Source organism: Ranitomeya variabilis, chromosome 2, assembly GCF_051348905.1.
Source record: "Ranitomeya variabilis isolate aRanVar5 chromosome 2, aRanVar5.hap1, whole genome shotgun sequence".
In the NCBI taxonomy this organism is placed as follows: Eukaryota; Metazoa; Chordata; class Amphibia; order Anura; family Dendrobatidae; genus Ranitomeya; species Ranitomeya variabilis.
The window spans coordinates 103,721,192-103,734,826 of record NC_135233.1 but is presented as its reverse complement, the minus strand read 5'-3'; the positions used below and the strand labels follow the sequence as shown (position 1 = coordinate 103,734,826).

At 36.7% G+C, this 13,635-nt stretch overlaps 1 long non-coding RNA gene across 1 annotated transcript; it reads right to left on the bottom strand.

The window, feature by feature from the left end:
• Positions 1–1,099: 1,099 nt before the first annotated feature.
• Positions 1,100–5,061, bottom strand: LOC143809147 (uncharacterized). The gene is made up of 3 exons (XR_013222100.1): positions 5,014–5,061; positions 3,972–4,071; positions 1,100–1,914 (listed from the first exon to the last, which is right to left on the bottom strand). It is a non-coding gene; the product is annotated as an uncharacterized LOC143809147 (long non-coding RNA).
• Positions 5,062–13,635: the final 8,574 nt, after the last annotated feature.

The following is a 13,635-nucleotide window of genomic DNA, read 5'->3' as shown; positions in this document are numbered from 1 at the left end:
CAGGGTCTGAAGGAGAGGAATCTCTCCTTCAGGCCCTGGGATCCATATTAATGTGTAAAATAAAAAAATATTGATATACTCACCTCTCCGACGCAGCCTGGACATTACCGCTGTGAACCGGCAGCCTTCTTTGCTTAAAATGAGCGCGTTCAGTACCTTCCATGACGTCACGGCTTCTGATTGGTCGCGTGCTGCTCATGTGACCGCCACGCGACCAATCACAAGCCGTGACGTCATCCCTCAGGTCCTAAATTCCTAGAAGGGAATTTAGGACCTGAGGGATGATGTCGCGGCTTGTGATTGGTCGCGTGGCGGTCACATGAGCGGCACGCGACCAATCAGAAGCCGTGACGTCATGGAAGGTGCTGAACGCGCTCATTTTAAGCAAAGAAGGCTGCCGGTTACTACCAGGGCGCGTCCGAGGGTGAGTATATCCCTATTTTTTATTTTAATTCTTTATTTTTTACATGGATATGGATCCCAGGGCCTGAAGGAGAGTTTTCTCTCCTTCAGACCCTGGGAACCATACACTGGGAACTTCCGATTCCGATTCCCGATACCACAAAAGTATCAGATCTCGGTATCGGAATTCCGATACAGCAAATATCGGCTGATACCCGATACTTGCGGTATCGGAATGCTCAACACTACTGGTGATCACTGTATTACCTATACACTATATACAGAGCTAATGTGTATAATGTTACTGCATGGTGATCATCGTATTAAGTGTACATTATACACTATATACAGAGTTCCTGTGCAGTCTGCTGTTGTCTGTTAAGGCTTTGATGGTTAGTAAATATAGGGGGGACCACATGTCTTTCTTGGGGGGTCTCCCCTATAATAATCAGTAATAGCTAAGCAAGCAGCTGTGAGCTAATATTATAAACCATTATGATTTTGGGCCCCTCCCATAATATTAACATCAGCCCCCAGCTGTCGGCTTTCCCTAAGCTGGTTATGAAAATTATAGGGGACACCACGCCATTTTTTAAATTATTATTTATTTATTTAAAAAATAAACAAGTGCAGAAAAAGAAGCACGCAATGCACTGATTAGAAATCACACTGACATATTTCTATCTATAATCTATCATGTTCCTCATCACAATCTAACTCTATCTTTAATAGATAGATCTTTAATCATCTTTAATACATACAACTCTATCATTTCTATGCTGCATTTCATTCCACACTGACGGACACTGACAGTAAACAGACATAAGGATGTCACACAGATGTCACATGCATTCACATGGATGGCACACGGACACGGACCACGGATCTCACCAGTACTGGCTTTTCCAATAGAGGGATCCCAGGAACATGTAAAGGGGACCTTAAAGTGATAAATATAATTGGTCCTTCAATATAACATTGAAATGGACACCGAGTCAGAAACCTAAAACATTCACCCTATATCTAGTACAGTGCTCATTTCTGCTTTCTTCTCTCCATTGATACATGATGCATGCATAGTTAATAAATATATTAAGGCATAAACATTCATAATTCAGTATTTTTACATTTTGCTTGACATATCACAAAGATAACAATAATAAAGTATGAATCCTGGAAATAAAAATAATAAGCCTTTATGCAAAGATTACTTCTTTTACTTGATTGTTACACATTCAGACACTTTTTTTTCTTCTGTATAGTGAACTCAGCAGTGAATTTCCCCAAATAAAACTTGCTGCAGAGATGCAGAGGCGTGCAGAGGAGTGCAGAGGCGTGCAGAGGAGTGCAGAGCAGGCGCCAGTGATCGCTCCATTGCTCATTGTGACACTGCAGCTCTTCTCCAGAGAACTCACATCAGGACAATGTGCTCCTCCTGACATCCCCTGATGAATGGATTCCAGGCAGGTGCATCTGTGCCCATTATACCCGGCTGTCTTGTCATTGTCACAGCTGCAAAAGGACAACCAGGGGACAATAAAGCTGGACTTCCATGTACATTCTTATTATTGTTTGTTTGCTGTTCCTCATGCATTTGGCTCAGGCACTTGTATAATTGAGCATAAATTAAAAGTGTTTATCTCAATTTCAGTTTAATGGCAGGATTTGGAATTGGAGGCCAAAAAACGGCATTGCATTATGCATTTTGTATTAGCTGGATAGGAAGGCAATATCTGCAGTATTATATGTAAATGTAAAATGACTGATAATAATCAGAGTTATTATTATTATTATTATTATTATTATTTACAAACATATTGACTAGCATTATTGATGACTATGCATATACATATGGCTGGAAAATATCGATCTGTATTATTGTAGAAATACTGTGGATGTTAGATATAGATTAAATAGATAGGCAGACAGATATATAAAATATATCAAAAGAATCTTTATGAAAGGGAGAAGTCATTTAATGTTTTTCATAGAATGACATTCCTAGTCATTTATGCATGTAAAGGCCGGTGATCTAAAGGATTTATTATTACCCTGTTCTCATAAGGTTAAGTGTTGATCCTGGTACTTTCACCAATGACACTCTGGGGACCCTTCAATTACAGATAAGAGCCAGGCACTTCCTTCAGGTTCCTCAATAGACTATTCTTACATCAAGATCGAAACTAAACTAATAAGTGCAGATTAAGGTGATCTGGGCTGAGAGAAAACTGTAAAAGTTTGACAAGTTTGAGATATATATATATATTTATATATATATAGATACATATATAAATATATATCTCAAACTTATCAATCTTCTACTAGATAGATAGATAGATAGATAGATAGATAGATAGATAGATAGATAGATAGATAGATAGATAGATAGATAGGTAAAAAAAAATTAGCAAAAAATTGATCTTGCTATCTGAAGCTTAAATTCAATTTTCAATAGCAGTGAGGTTCTTTACTTGTAAATAATCAGTACACAGAGAATAGATAAATCTTAGAATGAATAATACACTATGGCAAGAAGATGAATATAATAAGATAGATAGATGATAGATAGATAGACAGATAGATAGACAGACTAATGTATGATCTATTAAAAAGAATATATGCACTACATTATATATTCTAAAATATCCATATTAGAATATATTAGATACATTACAGAAAAAAAAGAGATAGACAGACATGCCAGCTCTATACAATATTTGCTCACTTATTGGGTCTAACTATGAAATCTGAAGAATACAATTGTGACACTTCTCATTTTCGCTTGAGGAGATGCCATTAAATAGGATGAATAAATGCAGACAAAAATGTTCTCCAGAAAATACAAAATCGCCTAAAATTGTTATACCAATAAAAAAAACTTGTTGAAATAGATATCAGAAAACACCACATAGAGTAGATGGAGTCTGCACCGAATTTCCCTATATCACTCATCCTACAACTGGAAGGCAATAAGTCAATAGCAGCACGATCTCCCTAATGGTCGTAAAGTTGATTTAAACAGCAAACAAGAAAGTGATTTTACATTTACAAAGTGATATTTTTCCCCTGTATGACAAACAGTCATAAAACCCAACTTACCTTACAGCCCATCGCAGATCAATATTTATCTGTACGCCCCAGCGCCATATCAGCCCCATGCACAGATTACCTGCCTGTTTGTTTTCTTCTCTTGCACTTTTTGTTTGCTTTCCTAATTTTTATGTTTCCATTTTTATTGCATTTTCTTAGATTTTAATTTTTTGTTGTTATTCTTAATAATAAATATTGCACAACAGAAGCCTATCTGCAGCCTGATCTATTAACGAGAGATATTTCCAGCAGCCGCTTAGTTCATTAAGGTGGTAAATATTAATTAACATGTAAATAGTAAGTGTGCACTTCCAGCCTGGGAGCCATATGCTGGGACCCTATAAACCCCTCTCTCTATAGGTCCTTAGTTAAGTCGCCGGTGCTGTTATTGCTGTGACCCTTCACAGTGATTTAATCTGCCATTTACAATGTGACTTTATGTACTGCAGCAAGGAAATGAAATTATACAACGTTCTCACCAATGATCTGAGAGATTGATGCCTCTTATGGGAATTATATACAGCAAAATGACCTTACAATGGCTTATCACATTATTCTCAGGTCTCCTGATCTCCGAGTCTACAATGTAAAGATTAAAAGTACAAAAAGGAGTTTTACTTGTCAATTCCCTGCCCCAAAATAATCTAAATTATGTTTTAATACACTTTAGTAAAAAAAAAAAAAATCATAGAGGCATAGATTATCATATTGATAGGTAGATAGAGTAGATAGATAGATAATGATTTTATATATAATGGGTTATATATATGTATATATATATATATATATATATATATATATATATATATATATATATATATATATATATATATATCATGGTTTTAGACCAAAATTAACCAATTAATACTGGCATTGAATTAATTGGTTTACAAAACTTTAGAGTAGTAATAATAACCACTATTATTTGTCCTAATGATAGCTGTGAGATGCTATTAAAGAACAATATAGATGTACTTCAAATTAAATAAATAAAATAGTAATATTAGCTATTTTTATTTCGTTAGGTTTTATTATAACAAATAATATACCTTGACGAAACTGACAATACAAATAAAATAATAACAATAAATCTGAATATACTTTATATGTACAGCCTAATAATAATATACCCAATAATAATAATGACAATATAACTGATCTACACTGAGTAATAATATACCTAATACATAGTACAATAATGGTGATGTTATTATTATTATTATTATTATTATTATTATTATTAATATTATCATCAATATACCTAATATACCATAAGCCAAAAATATAAAAATGTAATAAATATGAAATAAGAAATAGTATAGAAAAATATCATAAACTATCAATAGTAATAATAATACATTTGATAATGATAATATACCTGCTATACAGTAAATAATAATAAACAGTAAGTAAAATAAAACAACAACAGTAATGATTTATCGGATGCTCTATAATAAGGTAATACTAATAATACAGTTAGTTTGCCATTGCTGTGACACTAGCCCCATTAGATAAGCTGACCTGGGTGCAGCCACCATTGTCACCAGTGTGTGAGTGCAGAGCCTTCACCTGTCCCTTCCCGCAGCAGCAGCCCCGCCGCGCCCCGCGCTCTGCCAGCAGCCTCTGCACGGAGCGTCCCTGCGGCTCCCCATTGTCCTGCTGCCATTAGCCGGGCTCTCCACTCCCTCACCTATTGTTTCATGGAGTCAGTAAACATCCAGCAGCGACTTCTCTGCTTCTTGTGAGGTTTGCAACCCTGAAATCACATCAGGAGCAAGATGGTCGTGTAACTCACTGACCCCATATTGCATAGATATAAATATATAGAGTTACTATCAACATTATTTATTTATTTTTATCTTTTCTATTTGTTACATTCACTCCCCAATCCTATATGACAAGGACAAGGCTCTGTTTCTATTTTATATCAAATTAAACATTATTAACAAACTTCCTTCACAGATCCTTCAACATGTTATGTCAAATCTGTAGAATGGATGTTATATGGACTGACTCCTGCATCCAGCAGGCAGATATGGAAAGTCATGGGGTAAGGGTCACACTGACCGGAGGCTTTTCTATGTATAAAAAAAAAATCTATATTCAAAATAAAAATAATAGGTGTGATATTTTACTTCTTGTCATCATGTACATGTAACCTCATTCCTGGACAGCAAGGGTGAATATTCATTTATTAATCACTACATTGTGTCTGTAAGATTCATTTGAAGGGTATTGTTATGAGATATAGAGAGAGACAGATAGATAGATAGATAGATAGATAGATAGATAGATCATAGATAGATAGATAGATAGATAGATAGATAGAATGATAGATGAATAGATAGAATGATAGATAGATAGATAGATAGATAGATAGATAGATAGATAGATAGATAGATAGATAGATAGATAGATAGATAGATAGATAGATAAAAACTAAAAAAATGATGATAAAGAGAAAAAAGAAAGATATAGTTTACAGATAAATAGAATATAGATAGATAAAATGACTAGCATGTATTAAGGTTTTGGAGTTACTGTTCTGGCATCAAAAAGTTGCACATTTTGGCACCTCTCTTGGCATTTCTCAAAAGAGGACATTTGTAGCTTTGACGTTAAGAATTGACACAAATGATTTATGATTCATGATGTGCAGGGTTTTTTTTTGTAAATGACCTATCTCCAGGTAAAAGGTGGCCAGGTTTTGTGCTTTTTTTTATTCCCATTGTTGCACTAAGCATTCTGATTTTTTCAAATTCTGTTTTGTTGCGGTAGTTATTTTTTTAAACCCGCCATGTGGTTCCAGAAATGTGGGTCTTTTTTTTCAGTGCTAATGTTTAAGGTCTTTACCAAGTGGAAGTGGCTAACAAGATTCTCTGCAGGGGGTGGGGGTTTAAACTATGCATAATTATCCTGAGAGCAAAGCCACCTTGTAAAGACTAAACAAAATAACACTAAAGGCCCCGTCTCACATAGCGAGATCGCTGCTGAGTCACTAGTTTTGTGACGCAACAGCGACCTCAGTAGCGATCTCGCTATGTGTGACACGTACCAGCGATCAGGCCCCTGCTGTGAGATCGCTGGTCGTGTCGGAATGGCCTGGACCGTTTTTTGGTCGTTGAGGTCCCGCTGACATCGCTGAATCAGTGTGTGTGACACCGATCCAGCGATGTCTTCACTGGTAACCAGGGTAAACATCGGGTTACTAAGCGCAGGGCCGCGCTTAGTAACCCGATGTTTACCCTGGTTACCAGCGTAAATGTAAAAAAAAAAAAACAGTACATACTCACCACCTGATGTCCGTCAGGTCCCTTGCCGTCTGCTTCCCACACTGACTGAGCGCCGCAAAGTGAAAGTGAAAGTACAGCACAGCGGTGACGTCACCGCTGCGCTCTGCTCTCACTGTACGGCGGCTCAGTCAGAGCAGGAAGCAGACAGCAAGGGACCTGACGGACATCAGATGGTGAGTATGTACTGTTTGTTTTTTTTGGTTACCAGGGTAAATATCGGGTTACTAAGCGCGGCCCTGCGCTTAGTAACCCGATGTTTACCCTGGTTACCCGGGTGCTGCAGGGGGACTTCGGCATCGTTGAAGACAGTTTCAACGATGCCGAAGTCGTTCCCCTGATCGTTGGTCGCTGGAGAGAGCGGTCTGTGTGACAGCTCCCCAGCGACCACACAGCGACCACACAGCGACTTACCAACGATCACGGCCAGGTCATATCGCTGGTCGTGATCGTTGGTAAATCGCTATGTGAGACGGGGCCTTAAGTCAAAAAGGTCTATAGCTCTGGAACTGTATGACAGATTAAAAGAAAATTATATAAAATGGGAGTATAAAGCGGCGATTTTTGACCTGGTGGCAGGTCCTCTTTTAAAAGTCGCCAAAAAAAGTACTATGCTCCATACCAAGGGGGTGGTGTATAAAGTGGAGTAATATTTCTAGATTGAAGCGTAAAGTTTTTAAGAAAAGTTACATTTATCAAATATTGGGCAAAACAGAGACAAAGAAAAGTAACTTTAAAAATGTTCCTGATAATATATGACCCCAAAAGAGAAATAGCAACTAGTGACGAGCGAACGTGCTCAGATGAGATGTTATCTGAGCATGCTACGGTACTCACCGAATGACTTCAGCACACTGGAACAATATGTTTGAGTCCCCGCAACACATGCAGGGATTGCCTAACAAACAGGCACAAGACGTGCAGTCGCGGGGACTGAAGCATATTTTTCGAGCACACCGAAGTCACTCTGTTAGCACACGAGCATGTATGGATAACACCTTTTCCGAGCCCTTTCGCTCATCACTAATAGCAACAAATAGATATATAAATGATAGATAGATACATAATAGATACATGGATAATAGATGATAGATAGATAACAGATAGATAAATAATAGATAGATAATAGATAGATAGATAATAGATGACAGATAGATAGATAGATAGATAGATAGATAGATAGATAGATAGATAATAGATACATGGATAATAGATAGATAATAGATAGATAGATAGATAGATAGATAGATAGATAGATAGATGATAGATAGATAGATAGATAAATAGATAGATACATGGATAATAGATAGATAGATAGATAGATAGATAGATAATAAATGATAGATAGATAGATAGATAATAGATAGATAATAGATAGATGATAGATACATGGATAATAGATAATAGATGATTGATAGATAGATAGATAGATAGATAGATAGAGAGGTAGATAGATGATAGATAGATAAATAGATAGATACATGGACAATAGATAGATAGAAAGATAGATAATAGATGATAGATAGAGAGAGAGGTAGATAGATAATAAAGAGATATAGATAGATAAATAGATAATTGATAGATAGATAGATAAATAGTAGATGATAGACAGATAGTTAATAGATGATTGATAGATAGATAGATAGATAGATAGATAGATAGATAGATAGATAGATAGATAGATAGATAGGTTTTAAAACATATTTTAAGTCAATTTTGGCTGCTGATTACGAATATGAACTCCGTTTTTGGCTATCACATCAGGATTTCGAGATATTTTCAATTTTTGATGAAAATTGCTCCTAATGTTTTATGATAAAAACACATGATTTTCGATACTATATCTTTTATATTTTTAATCAAGGAATAGCAAAGATTACAAAGTCTATGTAGAGCAAATCAAACATACTTACAGAACTAAACTACAAAATATAAAAACACATATATATGGCACGCAGATGAATGACAAATGGCAGTTTTTTGAACTTTCTTTTCTTGGCTGATCTGTGATCTACAGCTTCTGGGTTGTCTCTCACCAAGCTCCAGCAATAGTCAGCCATCATATGTGAGTCCCACCGGCCTTGATACTATTCTTCCATTGTTTTAATGTCCTGATGAAAGCTCTCCCCTTGTTCCTCGCTCACATCCCTAAGGTTCTCTGGAAAAAAAGTCCAAATGGCTGTGTAAATAATGAATCTTGATACTCATTCTACATCCAAGATTTCGCAGACTCATTAGTAGCTCTTCCACAATCTCTTCATAGTTGTCTGCTTTCTTATTCCCTAGAAAATTCTGCACCACATTACAAAATGCATTCCAAGCTTTCTTCTGTCTCATTCATTGATGTGATAAAATTTGGGTCTCTCATAAGTGTTCTTATTTGAGGTCTATCAAATATTCCAGCCTTTTTCTTCTCTTCACTAAGACCAGGAAAAGTGGAACACATATAGTTAAAGCATTCTCCACTGTGATTGAGAGCTTTTACGAACAGCTTCATCAATCCAAGTTTTATGTGTAAGGGAGGAAAGACAATGTCCTTCCTATCCACTAGAGGATCATGGATGACATTCTTATCGCCAGATGCCAAACTCTGTCGCTGAGGCCATTCAGTTTTCACACAATGCTCTGCTGTAGCTCTACTGTCCCAGTAGCACAGAAAACAAGGGTGTTATCATAACAAATGGGAATTATGCATGGTCAAAGAAAACAAAGATATTCTCACATTTATTGGGAGACTAAATGAAAACTAAATTTACCTTATTGAACCGCATAAACTGGCACTTTTCATACACTACTTATATTTATCATGAAATTCATAAAAATGGGCTATATACCTACAGCGCAAAAACGTGATGTGATAGAGAATTTAGAAGAACAGATTTGAATTCAGCACCCTCAAATTAGTCTAAAACTGTTCTTAAAGTCCATGTCAGAATTTTTTTTTTTGAAGACCAGTGTAATAGATACATGGATAATAGATAGATAGATAATAGATAAAAGATGATAGATAGAGAGAAAGGTAGATAGATAATAAAGAAATAGATAGATAGATAGATAGATAAATAGATAATTTATAGATAGATAAATAATAGATGATAGATAGATAGATAGATAGTTAGATAGATAGATAGATAGATAGATAGATAGATAGATAGATAGATAGATAGATAGATAATAGATTATAGATAGATAGATAGATAGATAATAGATTATAGATAGATAGATAGATAGATAGAGAGGTAGATAGATAATAGATAGATAGATAGATAGATAGATAGATAGATAGATAGATACACAGAAAAAGAAAACAAAAAGCAGCAACAAAAGAAAACAAAGGATGCAAAAAAATCCTTCCTGGTATGTACCAAACCTCATGCTATAGTCCAAAAAAACGAAGGCAGCACTCCAACAGAAAAAATATATGTGATTTATTGGCCCATGTGCAACGTTTCGGTCCAAGATGTGGACCTCTCTTAAGCTTGGTCCACATCTTGGACCGAAACTTCACACATGGGCCAATAAATCACATTTATTTTTTCTGTTGGAGTGCTGCCTTCGTTTTTTTGGACGATAGATAGATAGATAGATAGATAGATAGATAGATAGATAATTGATAGATAGATAAATAGATAGATGATAGATAGATAGATAGATAGATAATTGATAGATAGATAAATAGATAGATAATAGATAGATATATAGATAGATAGATAGATAGATAGATAGATAGATAGATAGATAGATAGATAATTGATAGACAGAAAGGCTCATTTGGAGCCGAAACGTTGCCCAGACATGTGGGTCTGAATAAATCCTACCTAAAAGAATATGGAGTGCTGCCTGCTTTTTTTTAATTAGATAGATAGATAGATAGATAGATAGATAGATAGATAGATAGATAGATAGATAATAGATGATAGATATGACAAAGATAGATAATTATGATATTTAGACAGAATAGATACAAGCTTCATTGTATTCTGAGCCACATATGAGCTAGTACAGTAATTCTGCCTTTTAGTGAAATATTTGTTGGGGTGCTGTTTATTTCTGGACTTTGAATACTGGAGCCAGTAGTTTGATGGATGGAGATGTGCAGCCCTGTGAATTATATACTTGTGCTTCTTTAATTCCATAACCAGACAGACAGATGATAGATAATAAATGTTATTGTTATTTTAATGCAAAGTCATGTGATTTAATATCTGCTGTTTATATAAAATTTTAAAAACCATCTATTAGGGGTTAATCCTATTAAATGTTCCCTATTCTTGCACATGTCCCTATGAAATATTACGCTGCCACTCGTCTTCAATTAGAAATGTGGATAAAGCATAAAGGATTTGGCTGCATTAAAGGTAAAAAGGTCAGCCACATATCATCAGGGTGTCTGTCACTAAATGAGTATTTGGGCATCTTATTGCTAAGAGTATCAAGGGGATTCCAGTGTGAGGAACAAGGAGGGCTGAGAATGTGACACCTGGGTGCGAGACTCTGGGCCGGTGTCAGTGGGGAAGGTCATTCTTTAGCTCCTCAATCCAATATTGACTTTTCCCCTAAAATACAAAATGTTTTTTATTGACTGGGTCTATAAGGAAGGAGTCAGGGGTGGATGGGGGTTGCTTGGATGCCTCTTTGGTGTAATAATGAATGTAATATTGGAACGTTCAGAGAAGGAGACAAGTGCCCAGACTCACTGGTGTGGAAAAAGACATGGGTTTTTCTTCAGATGTTTACAAAGGAAAGGAACGAGCAAACTACTGCTTTAAACCAATCAATGGAGGAACGGAGTCTCCAGTTACAATGCTGACCTCTGGAAATGAGGCCTTCCTCCTGATAAGTGCAGGTTAGACACCTGAGATAAACCCCTTTCTGCTACTCTGATGGGGACTCAGATAGGAACATCTCATTCCTTATCTGCTGGGAGATTTAATTGCCTGTGAGCCTCGGTATAATAGAAAGGAAACTGTAAAAGGAACTTAATTATCCCCAGTCCAAGGGTAACTGTTATTGCAATGCATTATACAGCGATGCCTCTTTTCAGGATATTGCCAAATATCCTGAGCCGTGGGTTCTACTCCCAGACTGCGGATTCATAAAGGGCAGTATACTGAGTGTACAGGCTGCATGGTCCAATAGGTTTATTACCATCACAAGTACAGAAAAAGTTATAGTGGAGCCTTCTAGTATGGCAGCCGGCAATTAGGTTTCCATATGGTAAGTAACCAGGTTTATGAAACAGGGCGGAACAGCTTAAAGTTCTGGGGCCCCAAGATCCCCATGAAAATGCTTCAGGTCGCAGTCAGATGGCCATATAAATCTGACCACGATCAGATCACAATGCTCGGACTGGCCGGCGACTTTCCTGACCCTAGCGTGACAGCTTTACATATTGCTATGCAGCTGTCATTGTCGGGTCAGGAGAGTCACCGGCTAGTTCGAGCATGGCGATCCAATCTCAATCTGGTTTACACGGCTGTCTGACTGCGCCCTGACTTTGGTGACAACTGTGCTATGTGTAATTTCATTTTAGTAAATTGGTTGTATAGACGTTTTTAGGCTATGTTCTCATGATGAGCTTTTGGTGAGTTTTTGACATAATTTCTGCAGCTAGTAAATTAGATTACTTGAGTTTTTTCCATTGTGTTTTCGAGTGCAGTTTTTTACATGCATTTTTATTGCATTTTTATCACTGTATTTTTTGTCTCTTATTGGAATGTTCTGTTTTAAATAAAGTTGCTTTGTTTTTGATACTTCCTGGTATTTGGCTTTGACAAAACTTTATTGATACAGTCATATGCACATTACATGCCATTTTGATGTGTTTCCACCTCGGAAATGCACTTATGAGTTTTTTACCTGCAGATTTTTCTCATCTAGTGCAAGTCTATGTGAAAAATCTGCACATAAAATTCAGCGTACCGGCAAGGGAAATTGATATGTTGTAGATTTGAAACCCGCCCCATAGGTCAGTTTACACTGTATTAAAAAAAAGCACAGTGGGCCTGAGATTTCTATAAGGTCGGAGTCACACTACAGCGAGATACGGCCAAGTCTCGCAGGTTAAAACCAAGCTCTGGCACCGGCACTCCGGAGCAGAGCGTGCGGCTCCATGTATTGCTATGCGGCCGCACGCTCCGCTCTGGAGTGCCGGTGCCAGAGCTTGGTTTTAACCTGTGAGACTCGGCCGTATCTCGCTGTGTGTGATCCCGGCCTTAGGCCACATTCACACGTTGAGTATTTGATGAGTTTTTTACCTCAGTATTTGCAAGCCAAAACCAGGAGTGGGTAAAAAATACAGACGTGGTGAGGTGTTTCTATTATATTTTTCCTCTGACTGTTCAGCTCCTAATTTTGGCTTACAAATGCTGAGGTAAAAAACTCCCCAAATACTGAACGTGTGAACATGGCCTATGACGCTGCATTTTTGACACAGCAAAAATATGCATAATCAAAAACTCACCAAAAGCTCATCATAGTCACACAGTCTAAAAGGAGTTGTCCAATGCAAAAAAAAATAAGTATGGATGTTTTCATGATTATAAACAGAGGCATACTCAATGTTTGACACCAAAATGGATCTAGTAGAAGCCACTCTGCAGATAAATAATCTTGTAAATTATTAATAACTGTTGCTGTAGAAAAAGGATTGTGCATGGAGGACAAGTGAGAAAATCATCGTCCAAGTTTTCTGGAAGAAACTTTGATATTTTTTTAAATGTGAACCCAGCCTAATGAAGGACCCTTAAGGAGTACATACACCCAAAGTAGCTGCAGACCGACCCCCATAAACACGCACTCTTGGTTCAACTGACAATGCAGGGGTGTTAAATGATCTAAGGAAAGTAATGAC